This window comes from Heterocephalus glaber, unplaced genomic scaffold (genome assembly GCF_053883595.1).
Source record: "Heterocephalus glaber isolate CG9 unplaced genomic scaffold, H.glaber_assembly_v1.0 deba00001561, whole genome shotgun sequence".
In the NCBI taxonomy this organism is placed as follows: domain Eukaryota; kingdom Metazoa; phylum Chordata; class Mammalia; order Rodentia; family Bathyergidae; genus Heterocephalus; species Heterocephalus glaber.
In genome coordinates, this window is record NW_028258349.1 from 11,555,366 (window position 1) to 11,567,360 (window position 11,995).

Consider the following 11,995-nt stretch of genomic DNA (forward strand, 5'->3'; position numbering starts at 1 on the left):
TCGGCCACCGCGGGGGCGGGGGCACCGGGCCGGCCGCCCGCGGCCAGACGCGCCATTTCCTTTGCGCGCGCCGTGCGATGGAGACGGCCGCGGCCAAGGCTCCCCGCGACGCCGAGGCCTGCGCCCGGGGCGCCCCTCGCGGGTGCCTGCCTCGGCCGCCCTTGCCGCCTCCTCTCCTATCTCCTTCTCCCCTTTCTCTTCCTCCTCTTTCCCAGGCGCCCCACTCGTCCCTCCTCCTCCTCGACCATTTCTCTCTCGTAGGAAACGGAGCGCGACCGGTACGCCGGGCCCGCACTGCGCCCCCGCCTGGCTCCCGGGACGCCCGGGCCAGAGTAAGGCTCAGGCAGCAGGGCGGGTGCGCTTCGGCCGGGAGCGGCGCCAGGCCCCCTCCACGAGCGCCGGCCGGGCCTGGGTGCCCTCTAGCGGCAGCACTCCGCGGAGGGGGGCGCTCGGGGCCGGCTCCAAGTCGAGGTCACCCACCCTGGCCTGGGGAACCTCGCGCGCGGAAAGAGCTTCCGGACCGCGCTCCGGTAACTTCTCCACGCGGGAATAAGCAGAAACTTTCTTCCTAAGGGAGGGTTTTAAATTTTTATTTATTTATTTATTTGGGAGCTCGAACTACTGGAGAAGGGGGAAATTTTCTCATTAAAGTTATATCCCTGCAGTTAGTTCAATTACTTGATATATGCAGGAGATGTTGTAAATTTATAGATTTAAATAGCTTACAAAGATGCCGCAGGCCCCATCAGTTAATTTCCTTAATTTATGGATTTTAAGCTGCTCCTCCAAGAGAAGGAAGGCCCTGGAAGTAGGTCAGGAATCTGTGTAGCACGGCTGCCCACTCGGGCTCTCCATGCTCCGGAGCCCCGAGGCTGCTAGCTCCCAGCTAGGATAAACAGCCCCTGGCGCTGGGGGCCCCAGCCGGGGAGGCCTGTTCGGCTGTGTGACTGACTGCAAGAAACAGCGAAGCCCCCCCCACCCACCCACACACACACCCACACACACATTGAAGGAACGGGCTGGGATAAGAAGTGAAGCAAGTGTCCAGATCCTGCGACCTCTGAGGTCCCTCCTAAATCCTGGCTGGGGTCACCAATGGAGGAGGTCGTGTGTGAGTGGCCCCGGCTTCACGGACAGAACCCTTCCTATCCTTTGAGGAGGGGACAATGAGGAAAAAAATACACTTTGAGGAGCAAGGACTCAGGGAAAACTTGCTTGTCATAGTCCGTGTGGCCCCCAGCACCCTTCTTTTTCTCTCTTCTCCTGGGTGGCTACTGGTGTGTCTTGGTTTTGCGTTCCATATGGATGAATATATACATATGAATTAATACTTAAAAGATCGGTACCACTGTACTGTTTTAGGAAGCCACATGGCAATGTGATTAGTATTGGTATTCATGATTTAACATTTCTTTTCCCACTAGATGAAGTTTCTAAGATTTGCAAGGTACATGTCAAGGACGGGTATATAAATGGATTTTTATTTATTCACAACTCCAAGACTAATTGCTTCCCTTTGCCTCAAGGCCATGAGATTGGTTTTAATATGACACTTCAAAAGGATTCATAGAACTAAAAGATACTAAGTGTCATTGTTTAAGAGACAAATCTCACAGTGGTACTGATGACCCTGAAAATAGGATGTTTCCACTTTATTTCAAATTCCAACGTGTTTTTTAAAGAGTTTCACTTTATAGCAACTATATTAAAGATGCACAGTTTAATCGAAACAAGAACTGACCATTTTGAAAGATCTTTATTTCCTTAATACTGCTGGGGACTTTGTTTTCACATTCTGAATCCTTTTATTAAAGAGTTGAACTTTACATGTGGCACTAAGAAGAGTAAGTTTAAGTTATAATTTATTCTCAAGTGTTTTAAAAGTTCCTGGCTAAAGGTTAGCCATGCCTTGCATCAAGAGACAGGGATATGGCCAGGGATAGGCATTTAATGATCTGTGGCATATAATGCAATGGTAATGTATTTTTTAATTGAAGATGTATAATTAAGACTGAAAATATATTGAGACATCTTGCAGAATACATCATCTTTCATTACTATGGTCCAAGAGATGAAATTGGATGTGGATCTAATCAGAGTTTGCTTTATCATTAAGATTTCACTGGCACTGAAGCCATCACAGTTCATAGTTTAAAAAGCAGATTCAAACCTGTGCTTGGTTTGATGTTACTCAGTATGTTACCACAGGAAGCACAAGGCAGGTCATCTATAGGATGAAAAACTTAGGGCAAGACCTGAAGGTTCCAGATGTTTCAGGTTGGCTTCTAGTGTGATTTTGTACTTTGTTGTTATTGTTGTTTACACACCATGTTTAAGAATTAGGACCTTAATAAAGAAGATAAGATCATGGTCTGCCTGATCCAACCCTCCGAGGAAGGCTGGGACCAGACCAACAGGTCAGTTGACTGAGGGACCTGGCTACCACCACCACTTCCCACCACCAGGCTCCCTGGGGTGAAAGTAAGCCCCTCCTGGGTCTGTTCCCACCTCCAGACTCAGAAATGGTCCCTGTCCAGGCTGGGATTGAGCCCCACTGGCCCATAGCTCACAGTCTGGTGTTCACTTTGCTTCTGCCTGTACTTTGGAAATCCCCCTTCAATCTCCCCTCCTGGTTAAAAGCCCAGAAAACTGGAGTCGAAAGGGAGAGAGAAAATGTGGGACTGTTAGTGCCCTGTCCCCTCCAGAGCTCCCTTGCTGGTCCTTGAGGAGAGAAACACAAAACCAGCCAACACTCCCTGAGCTCTGCTCAGTAGCCATACTGCTGTCTCCAGGTGCTGCAGGCCACCCCTTCCTTCCTACCTTCTGCCTGCAGCCCAGATACGTTGCTCAGAGCCAAACTAACCCTACGCTCCTGAGAGCCAGCACTGGGGTAGCCATGATGATACAAGCAAGCCAGGATCTTTGGACCAGATGTGGTGGTCTATGGATGAGTCTCAGGGAGCCAAAAAACAGTTCCCTTCGAGCTTTTTTTTGGTACCAAGGATTGAACTCCAGACCTTGTGCTTGTGAGACAGACACGGTGCCACTGAGCTAAATCCCCAGCCCTCCCTTTGATTGCTGTGCACTGGAGCTATTTTCCAAGAGTATTAGAAAACACTTCAGTGTTTTCACCCAATTCTCAAAAGGGTCTAAATGCATTTGAATTGAGAAGTGAGTAGCAAAGGCTACCTCAGAGTGGCTTCATGATGAGGAATGTTGATTCTGTCCCATAAAAGCAAGCAGAAGGAAGAGTGACTGTGGAGTTGATTCCAGGGCTCTGCAGCATATTTCTGGACTCAGGTCTCCCAGCTTTCTTCTGCAGTCCTCAGTGCATTGATCTCTCCTCCTGCCACCTCTTCTGTGGTCTGTATAATGGAGCTCAAAGCTTCACACCTACTTAGACACTCTTGGAGAACAAGGCAATTATCCCAGCCCCACCCCCACCCCCCTTAGGCCAAATGGGGTCCCAAGTCAACTTGAAAGCCAATTGCTAGCAAAGGTCTTTGGCCAATCAGGTTTATCCCCTGGGGTGGGTGGGGCTGGGGTTCCTTCCTTGGGAGGAAGGTGGATTCTGGGCAAAGATGGGCCCTTCCCGGGTGGAGGAAGAGAGGATCAATTTCGTGTTCTGGGTCCCTGAAGTTTATAAGCCATTGGCCAGGACCCTGTGCTGAAAGGAGCAGAAGCTAAGCAGACAGGGCCCAAACCAAGGAAGTTTAAGACAGCCATGGCCTCCCCTGACTTCTACTCACACCTTCAGGAGATGTAAGACCCAAGCCTGAGAGTAGTCGCCAGAGCCAGGCCACTAGCCCAAGGCCCTCCACCTAGATCCTCTCAGGGCTCATTCCTCTCTACTGAGCTGGATTGTTGGAGCCCTGAGAGCCTCCAGGCAGCCCCTTCAGCCCTGGAGGAGGAGGCTATTCCTGGTTGAGAGCAACGGGGGGAACCAGGGCCTCGGATCTTGGTGCCTGGCTTTGGGCAGAAGCCCAGGAACAGCCCCCAGGACCCGTAGCTTTGACTGTGTAACAGACAATTATTGGAAAGAGGAGGCTCCTCAGAAAGGGGAGCTACTGAGGCCCTCTCTGGGGTCCTCCAGTTTTCTCAACACAAGCCCAGTCTGGATCCCTGGGAGAACAGACCTAACCACTGAGTCCTACCCCGAAATGACTTTGTGTCGATGCCAAGCTGGATCCAAGTGACCACCTGAGCTCACAGCACATGGGCTCTTTGGGTGAGTCCTCGGGAATGTTTTCATCGAAAGAGTTTATTTTGGATATTGAGGTATAGCTCAGTGTAGAGTGCTTGCCTAGAGTGCATGAGGCCCTGGGTTCCATCCTCAGCACCAAAGGAAAAAAAATGCTAAGATTGAACCTCATATTGCCCTGCGGAGTGGCACAGGTCTGTAATCCCAGCACTCTGGGGAACTAAGGTAGGAGGATCACAAATTCAAGCTCAACCTAAGCAAATTAGCAACTTAGTGAGATTTTATTTGGAAGGAAGAAAGGAAGAAGGAAGGAGAGGGCCAGGGATTTAGCTCAGTGGTTCTGCCGCCTGCCTCGCAAGCAGAAGGACCTGAGTTTGATCCCCGGTACCAAAAAAAATAAAAAATTAAAAAATTAAAAAATTAAAAAAAAAAAAAGAAAGGAGAAAGCCAGGAACGTAGCTTAATGTCAAGGCAGTCCTAGGATCGATTCCTCGTACCCCTCCCAAAGGAGTCAGCATGTATGTATGTATGTATGTATGTATTGTGGTATTGGAGAGTAAACTCAGGGCACTCTACCACTGAGCTACATCCCTAGCAGCTCTTTTTGTTTTTCATTTTAAGACAGGGTCCCACTAAGTTTCCCAGGCTGACATTAAACTTTCAGTCCTTCTGCCTCCATCTCTTACAAAGAGTTTGGACTCTGAGGAAAGTGCCCTTTGGTCAGTTGCCCTTGCCCCAGGGTTCCTTCATGGGACCAAAGCCGGACACACTGACCTCCTCTCTTGTCACAGGCAATTCCTTCTTAGGCGTGTCCTGTAGGAGACAGTCTGCACATGGCATGAACTTGGGAGTGTGATTCCAACTGGGCGAACTGGGTGACCTTGCCCTTCATTGCTTGGAGTCTCAGTGTCCCAATGTCTGATGCAGATGTTGAGAGAATTTTTTTCTTTTTCTTTCTTTTTGTTATCATACTGGAAATTGAACCCAGGGCCTCTGCACTGAGTTTTATTCCCAGCACACCCCCTCCACACACCCACACCTTCAAATTTTGAAACAGGGTCTTGCTAAATTGCCCAGGATGGGCTGGAACCTTGTGATAGTATAATTAAGATAAGCATGTATACCTTAAGGCAGATAGTGTAAAATTTGCCTAACATTTAAAGATAAAATACAAGGTTTCAGAAAAATGTCCTACTTGCTTTGGGCCATGCCCTGAGGCCCTGTCCTCAGGGCCCAAGAGGCAAAGGACAACGAGGCTGCTGGGAGGAGCCCTGCCTTTAAAAAGTACGGTGCTACGTTTTAAAACATTGCAAGCTAGGGGGAGGGTAGATACAAGGAGATTGGATCTGAACAGTGCACACTGCATACCGACGTTAAAATGTCACACTGAACCCCATTAATGTGTACAATTGATATATATTATCAAAAATAGAAAAGAATACATGTAATTATAAACAAAACAAAAACCAAAAACTCAATAAGCCGGGCATGGTGGTGCATGCCTATACTCCTAGCACGTGAGAGGCTGAGGCAGGAGGGTCATGAGTTCCAGGCCAGCCTGGGCTACATAGTGAGTTCAAGGCCAGGCTGAACTACATAGCGAGACCCTGTCTCAAAATAAAACAAAACACTCAATAAAATACACAAAAGGGATGCAAAAGTCCTGTTCGTCCTTCCTAGAAGGAATGTCAATGATTTGCTTCCTTTCTACCCATTCTTTTTTCCTACCCATGTACACACAGATGTACCCACCGACTCGTAATCATACAGATTCACACAGATACGCACACTTGGATCTACGTGTTCAGAGACACACAGAATCACAACTATAGACAAGTGACACAGGCACAGATGCAGGGTAACAAACCTGGAGAGGCACTCTCCCAGGCACATGCAGTACAGCTGTACACATACATGTGCAGAGGCCCACATCTCACAGTGACAGACACAAACACACCTGTACACACACCACCTATGCATAATGCTGTGCACACAGAACTGCAGTCACAGAGACACACCCCTGAGCACACACGTGTGATTTTAAAACATGAGATCAAACTATTCGTTCTCATCCGCAGCCTATCTTTCCCCCATGGTGTGTTTCAAACTATGACAAATAACAGCAGACAGCCAGATACCACCCATATGTAACAAATATTACCATGTGGCATGCTTGTTTCAGATATCTTTTTAAAACTCAAACAAAGTGATACAGTTTAAACTCCTCCCTTCTTCCTTAGCTTAAGGTGTATCACTCCTATGCACATTAGAGTACTTTTTGCAACACAGGAATGGATTCATAACAACTGTAACAGTGGTTTGGACATAAATGGCTTGGCAGTGTGTCTCCTCAGGCATCCTGTGTTTGCCTCTTGCTTTTCTTCCCCTCACTGGGCACGGTAGGTAGGTGCCCTCCCCTGCTACTCCTTTGATCCGCAAGGGGCTTCAAGCTGTAACCCCCTCCCTCAGCCACCTCCCTGCCCCGCCTCTTTCCTTCTCCCCCTCTCCCTCCTTTTCCCGTCCCTCTCCTCTCTTCTCCTCCCCATCCCTTCTCCCTCCCTCCCTTTCCACCTCTAGGTGATGCAAGCCTCTGGCTGAAACACTGGAAGGTCACCCAAGGAAATACAAAAAAGAAAAGGCATTTTGATACATTTCAGAATAATACCTCCCTGCACATTTTCCCACATTTTTTTATTAGTGCATATCGGTTATGCAGATTAATGGGTTTCATTTTGGCAGATTTGTACGTGTGCATAACGTACTTTAATCATTCCCCTAACCACCCCCTTGCCCCACCTCATCCCCATTTTACTTTTTATTGAGGGGGGCTGTCAATGTGTATAATCCCTACACATTTTTACAATTCTATTTTTATATTTATTTAGGGCTCTTATCTTTTTAGAATTAACTTTTGCCTAGGGTTTAAGATCTGAATCTAAACATGAATGCATTTTTCAAAATGGCTAGCTTGTCTTCCAGAGCAATCACCAAGTAAAGATTTTCCACGAGGATTTTGACTAGAATTGAGGGACCAATGAGGACTCCTTCATTTTGCTTTATTACGGAAAGAATATGAGAATACAAATAAGTTGTAAAAAATTTAAACATCGATTCTTTTAGTAATTAGAATTAATTACAAATTAATCCCCCCTGCACCCTGGCAATCTCATTTGCCTCTTCCTAGGGAAGCTCAGTGTGGTCTGTGTGAGGTTAAATTATTGATTCCAGTTTGCTCCTGCCCTGTCCTACTTAGAGACAGCCACCCCCTTGCCATGGCTTCAAGGTTGGCAGAAAGAACTTCACACTCTGGTATTGAACTTCACCAAAAGGACTTTATCAAATGAAGTGTGCTTCTGGCTGAGCTTGTCTCTCAAGCTTCCTGGAAAGAAAATACCTCAGGCGGCACCTTCAGGCCCTGCAGGCTGAGTGAGCCCCGAAGGAGATGTGGGGCTGGGCTGAGTAGCTACCTGCAGACACCGGAGAAATGAGGGCCTCTTGTGCTGCTGAGATTTTGTGTTTCTTTATCACATGGCAAGGGACTGGTGAATATAAACTATCTTCTGTGTATGTATACATACACACACCTGGAAATGAGAAAGTACCTATATAATGAGATTTATGTATACATATACACATATGCAATTGGGATGTTGTACATGTTACCTACGATTTATAATTAGACAATGTTTTGTACATAATTATATATACTATAAATATGATATAAAAGGGTGCACATGTTTATTGCATATCCTGGCCTAGTCCTAACATTTTCAGGGCCCAGACAAGAGGAGGTCCAGATATTATGTCTAGATATTTAAAAGGTATAAATCAAACTAACAACTGTTTAATCAAATGTGTCACATTCCCTCACCTTGACATACACCCTCAAAATGACCTGGAAGGCCCGGTTCAGTCTGGAATTCTCAGATACCTCTGAGTAGTGCACTGGAATGTGGTGAGCTGTTCCTGGCCAACCCCTTCTGTCACCAAGGCTGGCTCCGGGTTCCACAGTAGGGATCTCATGGGTGCACACAGAACTTGCACATCCAGGCTGTGTCCCCAGAGCCCAAAACAGACACTCTAGCACATGCTGGTGGACACTGGCCATCATAAAGGAAGGAGTCGCCAAAGGGCCTGGGAGCACTTCAGACAGTCTGAGCAGATTTCAGGGGCCTGGTGTGTGAGGACAGGCACACTATGTGTCCTCTTACCATGGAGGCTGTCCCTTCTTCCTCTTGTGCCATTTACCTTCCCCTATTCATATTGTCATCCACAAAAAGCACAATCGAACTCTAGCCTTCCCTGGTAACCAGCCTCACCCCCCGTCTCCTGCAGCAGCACCAGCTGACAATGTGGAAAGAGGTTTGGGCTTCTATCTCCTCCCACCTCCCAGCTCCTCCTGTGCTCTTCCCAGTCTGCCTTCTGGCCTTTGTTTCCTGAAGGCTCCCAGACACCCTTTGCTCAGGTCGTCAAGGGCCTTTCTATCACTTCTCAGCCCTCAAGTCACAGGGTCTCCCTGCAGCATTTGGCTCCCATAGCCACTCCATGCCCTGGGCACTATTTCCTCAAGGTGTGAAGGATCAGCTGATCAGCACTACCCAAGATTTCCCCACTGTCTCCCTCTGGGGCATCTGAGGCAACTCTGGCTTCCCTGCCTCCTATGAAATAAGAGCTATTATAACTTGCTTGCCAGCAAGCTGGGAGATAGAAACTTAAGAGCCTGCTTGGATTCCCAGGTTCCTTTCCTTGCTGGGTGACCGTGGAAGCTACCTCAGGATGGAGCCTCCTCAACCCAAGTCCTGAGGGACCCTGGTGATCAGAGTCCCTGTACACTCATGGTGGACCTGTAGTGGGAGAAGGAAGGAAAATTTTTCTTTATAGGTCTTCAGCATGTTAGGGATATTTATTTCTGCAGCACAACCTGTCCTATACTGACTGCTGCTCCTCTTTTTCCAGTCTTGATGCTGCTTTCAATCTTGCCTTTACAGTATGCTTTCCCTCTGGCAGCCAGAGCAGTCTTCAAAAAATTCCTCTCAAGTGAGAGTTGCTGCACTTGACTACTTAGTGTCAAAACTGGGCAAGGGTGTATCAAGAAATACCCAAGTGTGGATAAACCAGGCACCAAACAGATTTCTCTCTGCCCTGTTGCATAACAAAAACTGCCACTTCTTCCTGATGGCCAGGATCCTATCACCCTGCCAAGAGGGTGACTCTTCCTGCTCGTATAAGGAGTCTAAAGTGCCTAGGCAGTGGCCGTAGTTTAACTACAGGTCAAAAAGACTCTTGCTGTGTGTCTAGACAGAATCATTCTTCACATGGGAACAAGGATCTCCAAACCCTTAGGGCCCAGAGCTGGGGGGATGGGAAACACCACTTTACAGGTAGCTAGGAGTGATGGTAAGTAGCACCTTACTTCTACTCCTTACTCCCCAGGCTCTTCTTACCTGTGACACAGTGTATTAGTTTCCTCTTGCTGCTGTAACAAACTACTATAGATTTGGCAAATTAGAACAACATAAATCTACTACAGTTCAGGAAGTCAGAAATTTGAAATGGGCCTCTCTGGACTAAAATTTGGGGTACGTAGAATTGTACACCTTCTAGAGGCTCTGGGGAGAATTTATTTTCTCAATTTTCCAGTGCTTAGAAGATGGCTGCTTCCGTGGCCAATGGCTTCTCTCCATTTTCAAGATCGACAATAGCCTTCATTAGTGTGACTCTCCTGGCTACCTCTTGCACTTAACCATTGCTCCTTGGATGAAGAAAGGGATTGCTGTGGTTTGAACATATTCCTGAAATGTCACACGTTGGAAACTTAATCCTCACTGCAAATGTTGAGAAAGGAGACCATTAAGGGGTGGGGAGGTCCTGAGGGGGTCTATCCTCATGAATGGATCGATGTCATTAGCTTGGGAGTGTGTTATTTATCACAGAAGTGGGTTCTTCACAATAGCTTGCTCCATATGCTATTACTCTTGTCCTTTTTTTTTGGTATCGGGGATCGAACTCAGAATCTTGGGCTTGCAAGGCAGGCACAGCGCCACTGAGCTACATCCTCGGCCCTCTCTTGTCCTTTCTTGCACATTCACCTTCCTTCTTCTATCACAGGATGACACGGTGAGAAGCTTCCCCAGGTGCAGGTGCCATACCTTTGGACTTCTCAGCCTCCAGAATGATAAGAAATAAATCTCTGTCCTTCATAAATTAACCAGTCTCAGGTATTCTGTTATAGCACACAAACAGACTGTGACAGAAAATTGGTACCAAGGAGTAGATTGGGACTGTTGCTATAATAAATATCTGAAAATCTGGAAGTGGCTTTGGAAGTGGGCTATGGGTGGAGATTGGAAGAATTGGGAGGAACAGGGTGTAAAAGTCTAGATGGTTCTAGATGCCTGTCAACAGATGAATGGATAAAGAAAATGCAGTGTATATACGAAATGGAGTATTAGGCAGCCATGGTGAAATCATGCTATTTGCAAGAAAATAGATAGAACTAGAAATGGTGGCACAGGCCTGTAACCCTAGCACCCAGTCTCACAATAGAAATCATCATGATAGGTGAAAATTAGCCAGACTCAGAGAGTTAAATATTGCATGTTGAGGTGGGGATTTAGCTCAGTGGTTCTGCCGCCTGCTTCAAAAGCGCAAGGTCCTGAGTTTGATCCCCAGTACCAAAAAAAAAAAAAAAAAAAAAAAAAAAAATTGGGCCACGGATTTAGCTCAGTGGCACTGTGCCTGCCTAGCAAGTGCAAGGTCCTGAGTTTGATCCCTGCTACCAAAAAATAAATAAATAAGTAAATAAATGCATATTTTCTTATATATGACCAACTTAAAAATAAATAAAAGAGAGAGAGTGGGAAATCAGGAGGTAGACTTGTGGAGCTGGGAGGGGGGAAGGGAGGGAGAAGATGGTAGTGGGATAGAAATTGATTGAAGATGTGTTAAATGTGTTAAATATCAACTTCCCCAAATAAAGTCTTTCATCATGTAATATTTTTTTAAAATTGTAGATTGTCATGAACAGATTGAGGGCAATTCTGGTGAGGAATAAGGAGAGAAGAGCTGTAGGAAAAGTCTGAATATTCTTAGTGACTACTTGAGTGGCTGTCACCACAATATCAGCAGGTATATGGATGATACAGGCCATTCTGATGAGGCTCCAAGAGGACTCAAAGTATAAGTAGAGCAAGGCCATCTTCCTTGTACAATTGCAAAGAACTTGATACCATTGTGTCCATGTCCTGGACTTTGGTGAAGGATAATGAACTAGAATTCTGCCCAAATCTAAGCAGCAACGTGTTTATGAGGCTTCTTGGACTCTTTTGGCTCCATACAGTAAAAAGGGAGAAGACAAATGATTTAAAGATGGAATTTATGATGGAATTTCTAATGAAAAGAAAAGCTGAAATGAGAAGATTTGGAAAACTTTAACCCTGACTGTGTAAAAAGAAAAAAGAAAGAAAGAAGGAAAGAAAGAAAAAAGCATGTTTAGGAGAGCTGGGTGGGGGCACAGGCCTGTAACCCTAGCACTCCGGGAGGCTGGGGCAGGAGGATTGCAAATTCCAGCCCAGCATGGGTAATTTAGCATTTCAGTGAGACCCAGTCTCACAATAGAAATAAACAAAAAAGGGCTGGGAATGTAAAAGCTATTTTAAATCCCCAGTTCCAACAAAACAAAACAAAACAAAACATGTTTGGGGGAGAATAAGAAAGGTGTGGCCAAGGGATCTTTGCTAGAGAGACTAAGGTGAACCGAAAGAAGGTAGCCAGGTTCCATTCATCAGGTCAGCA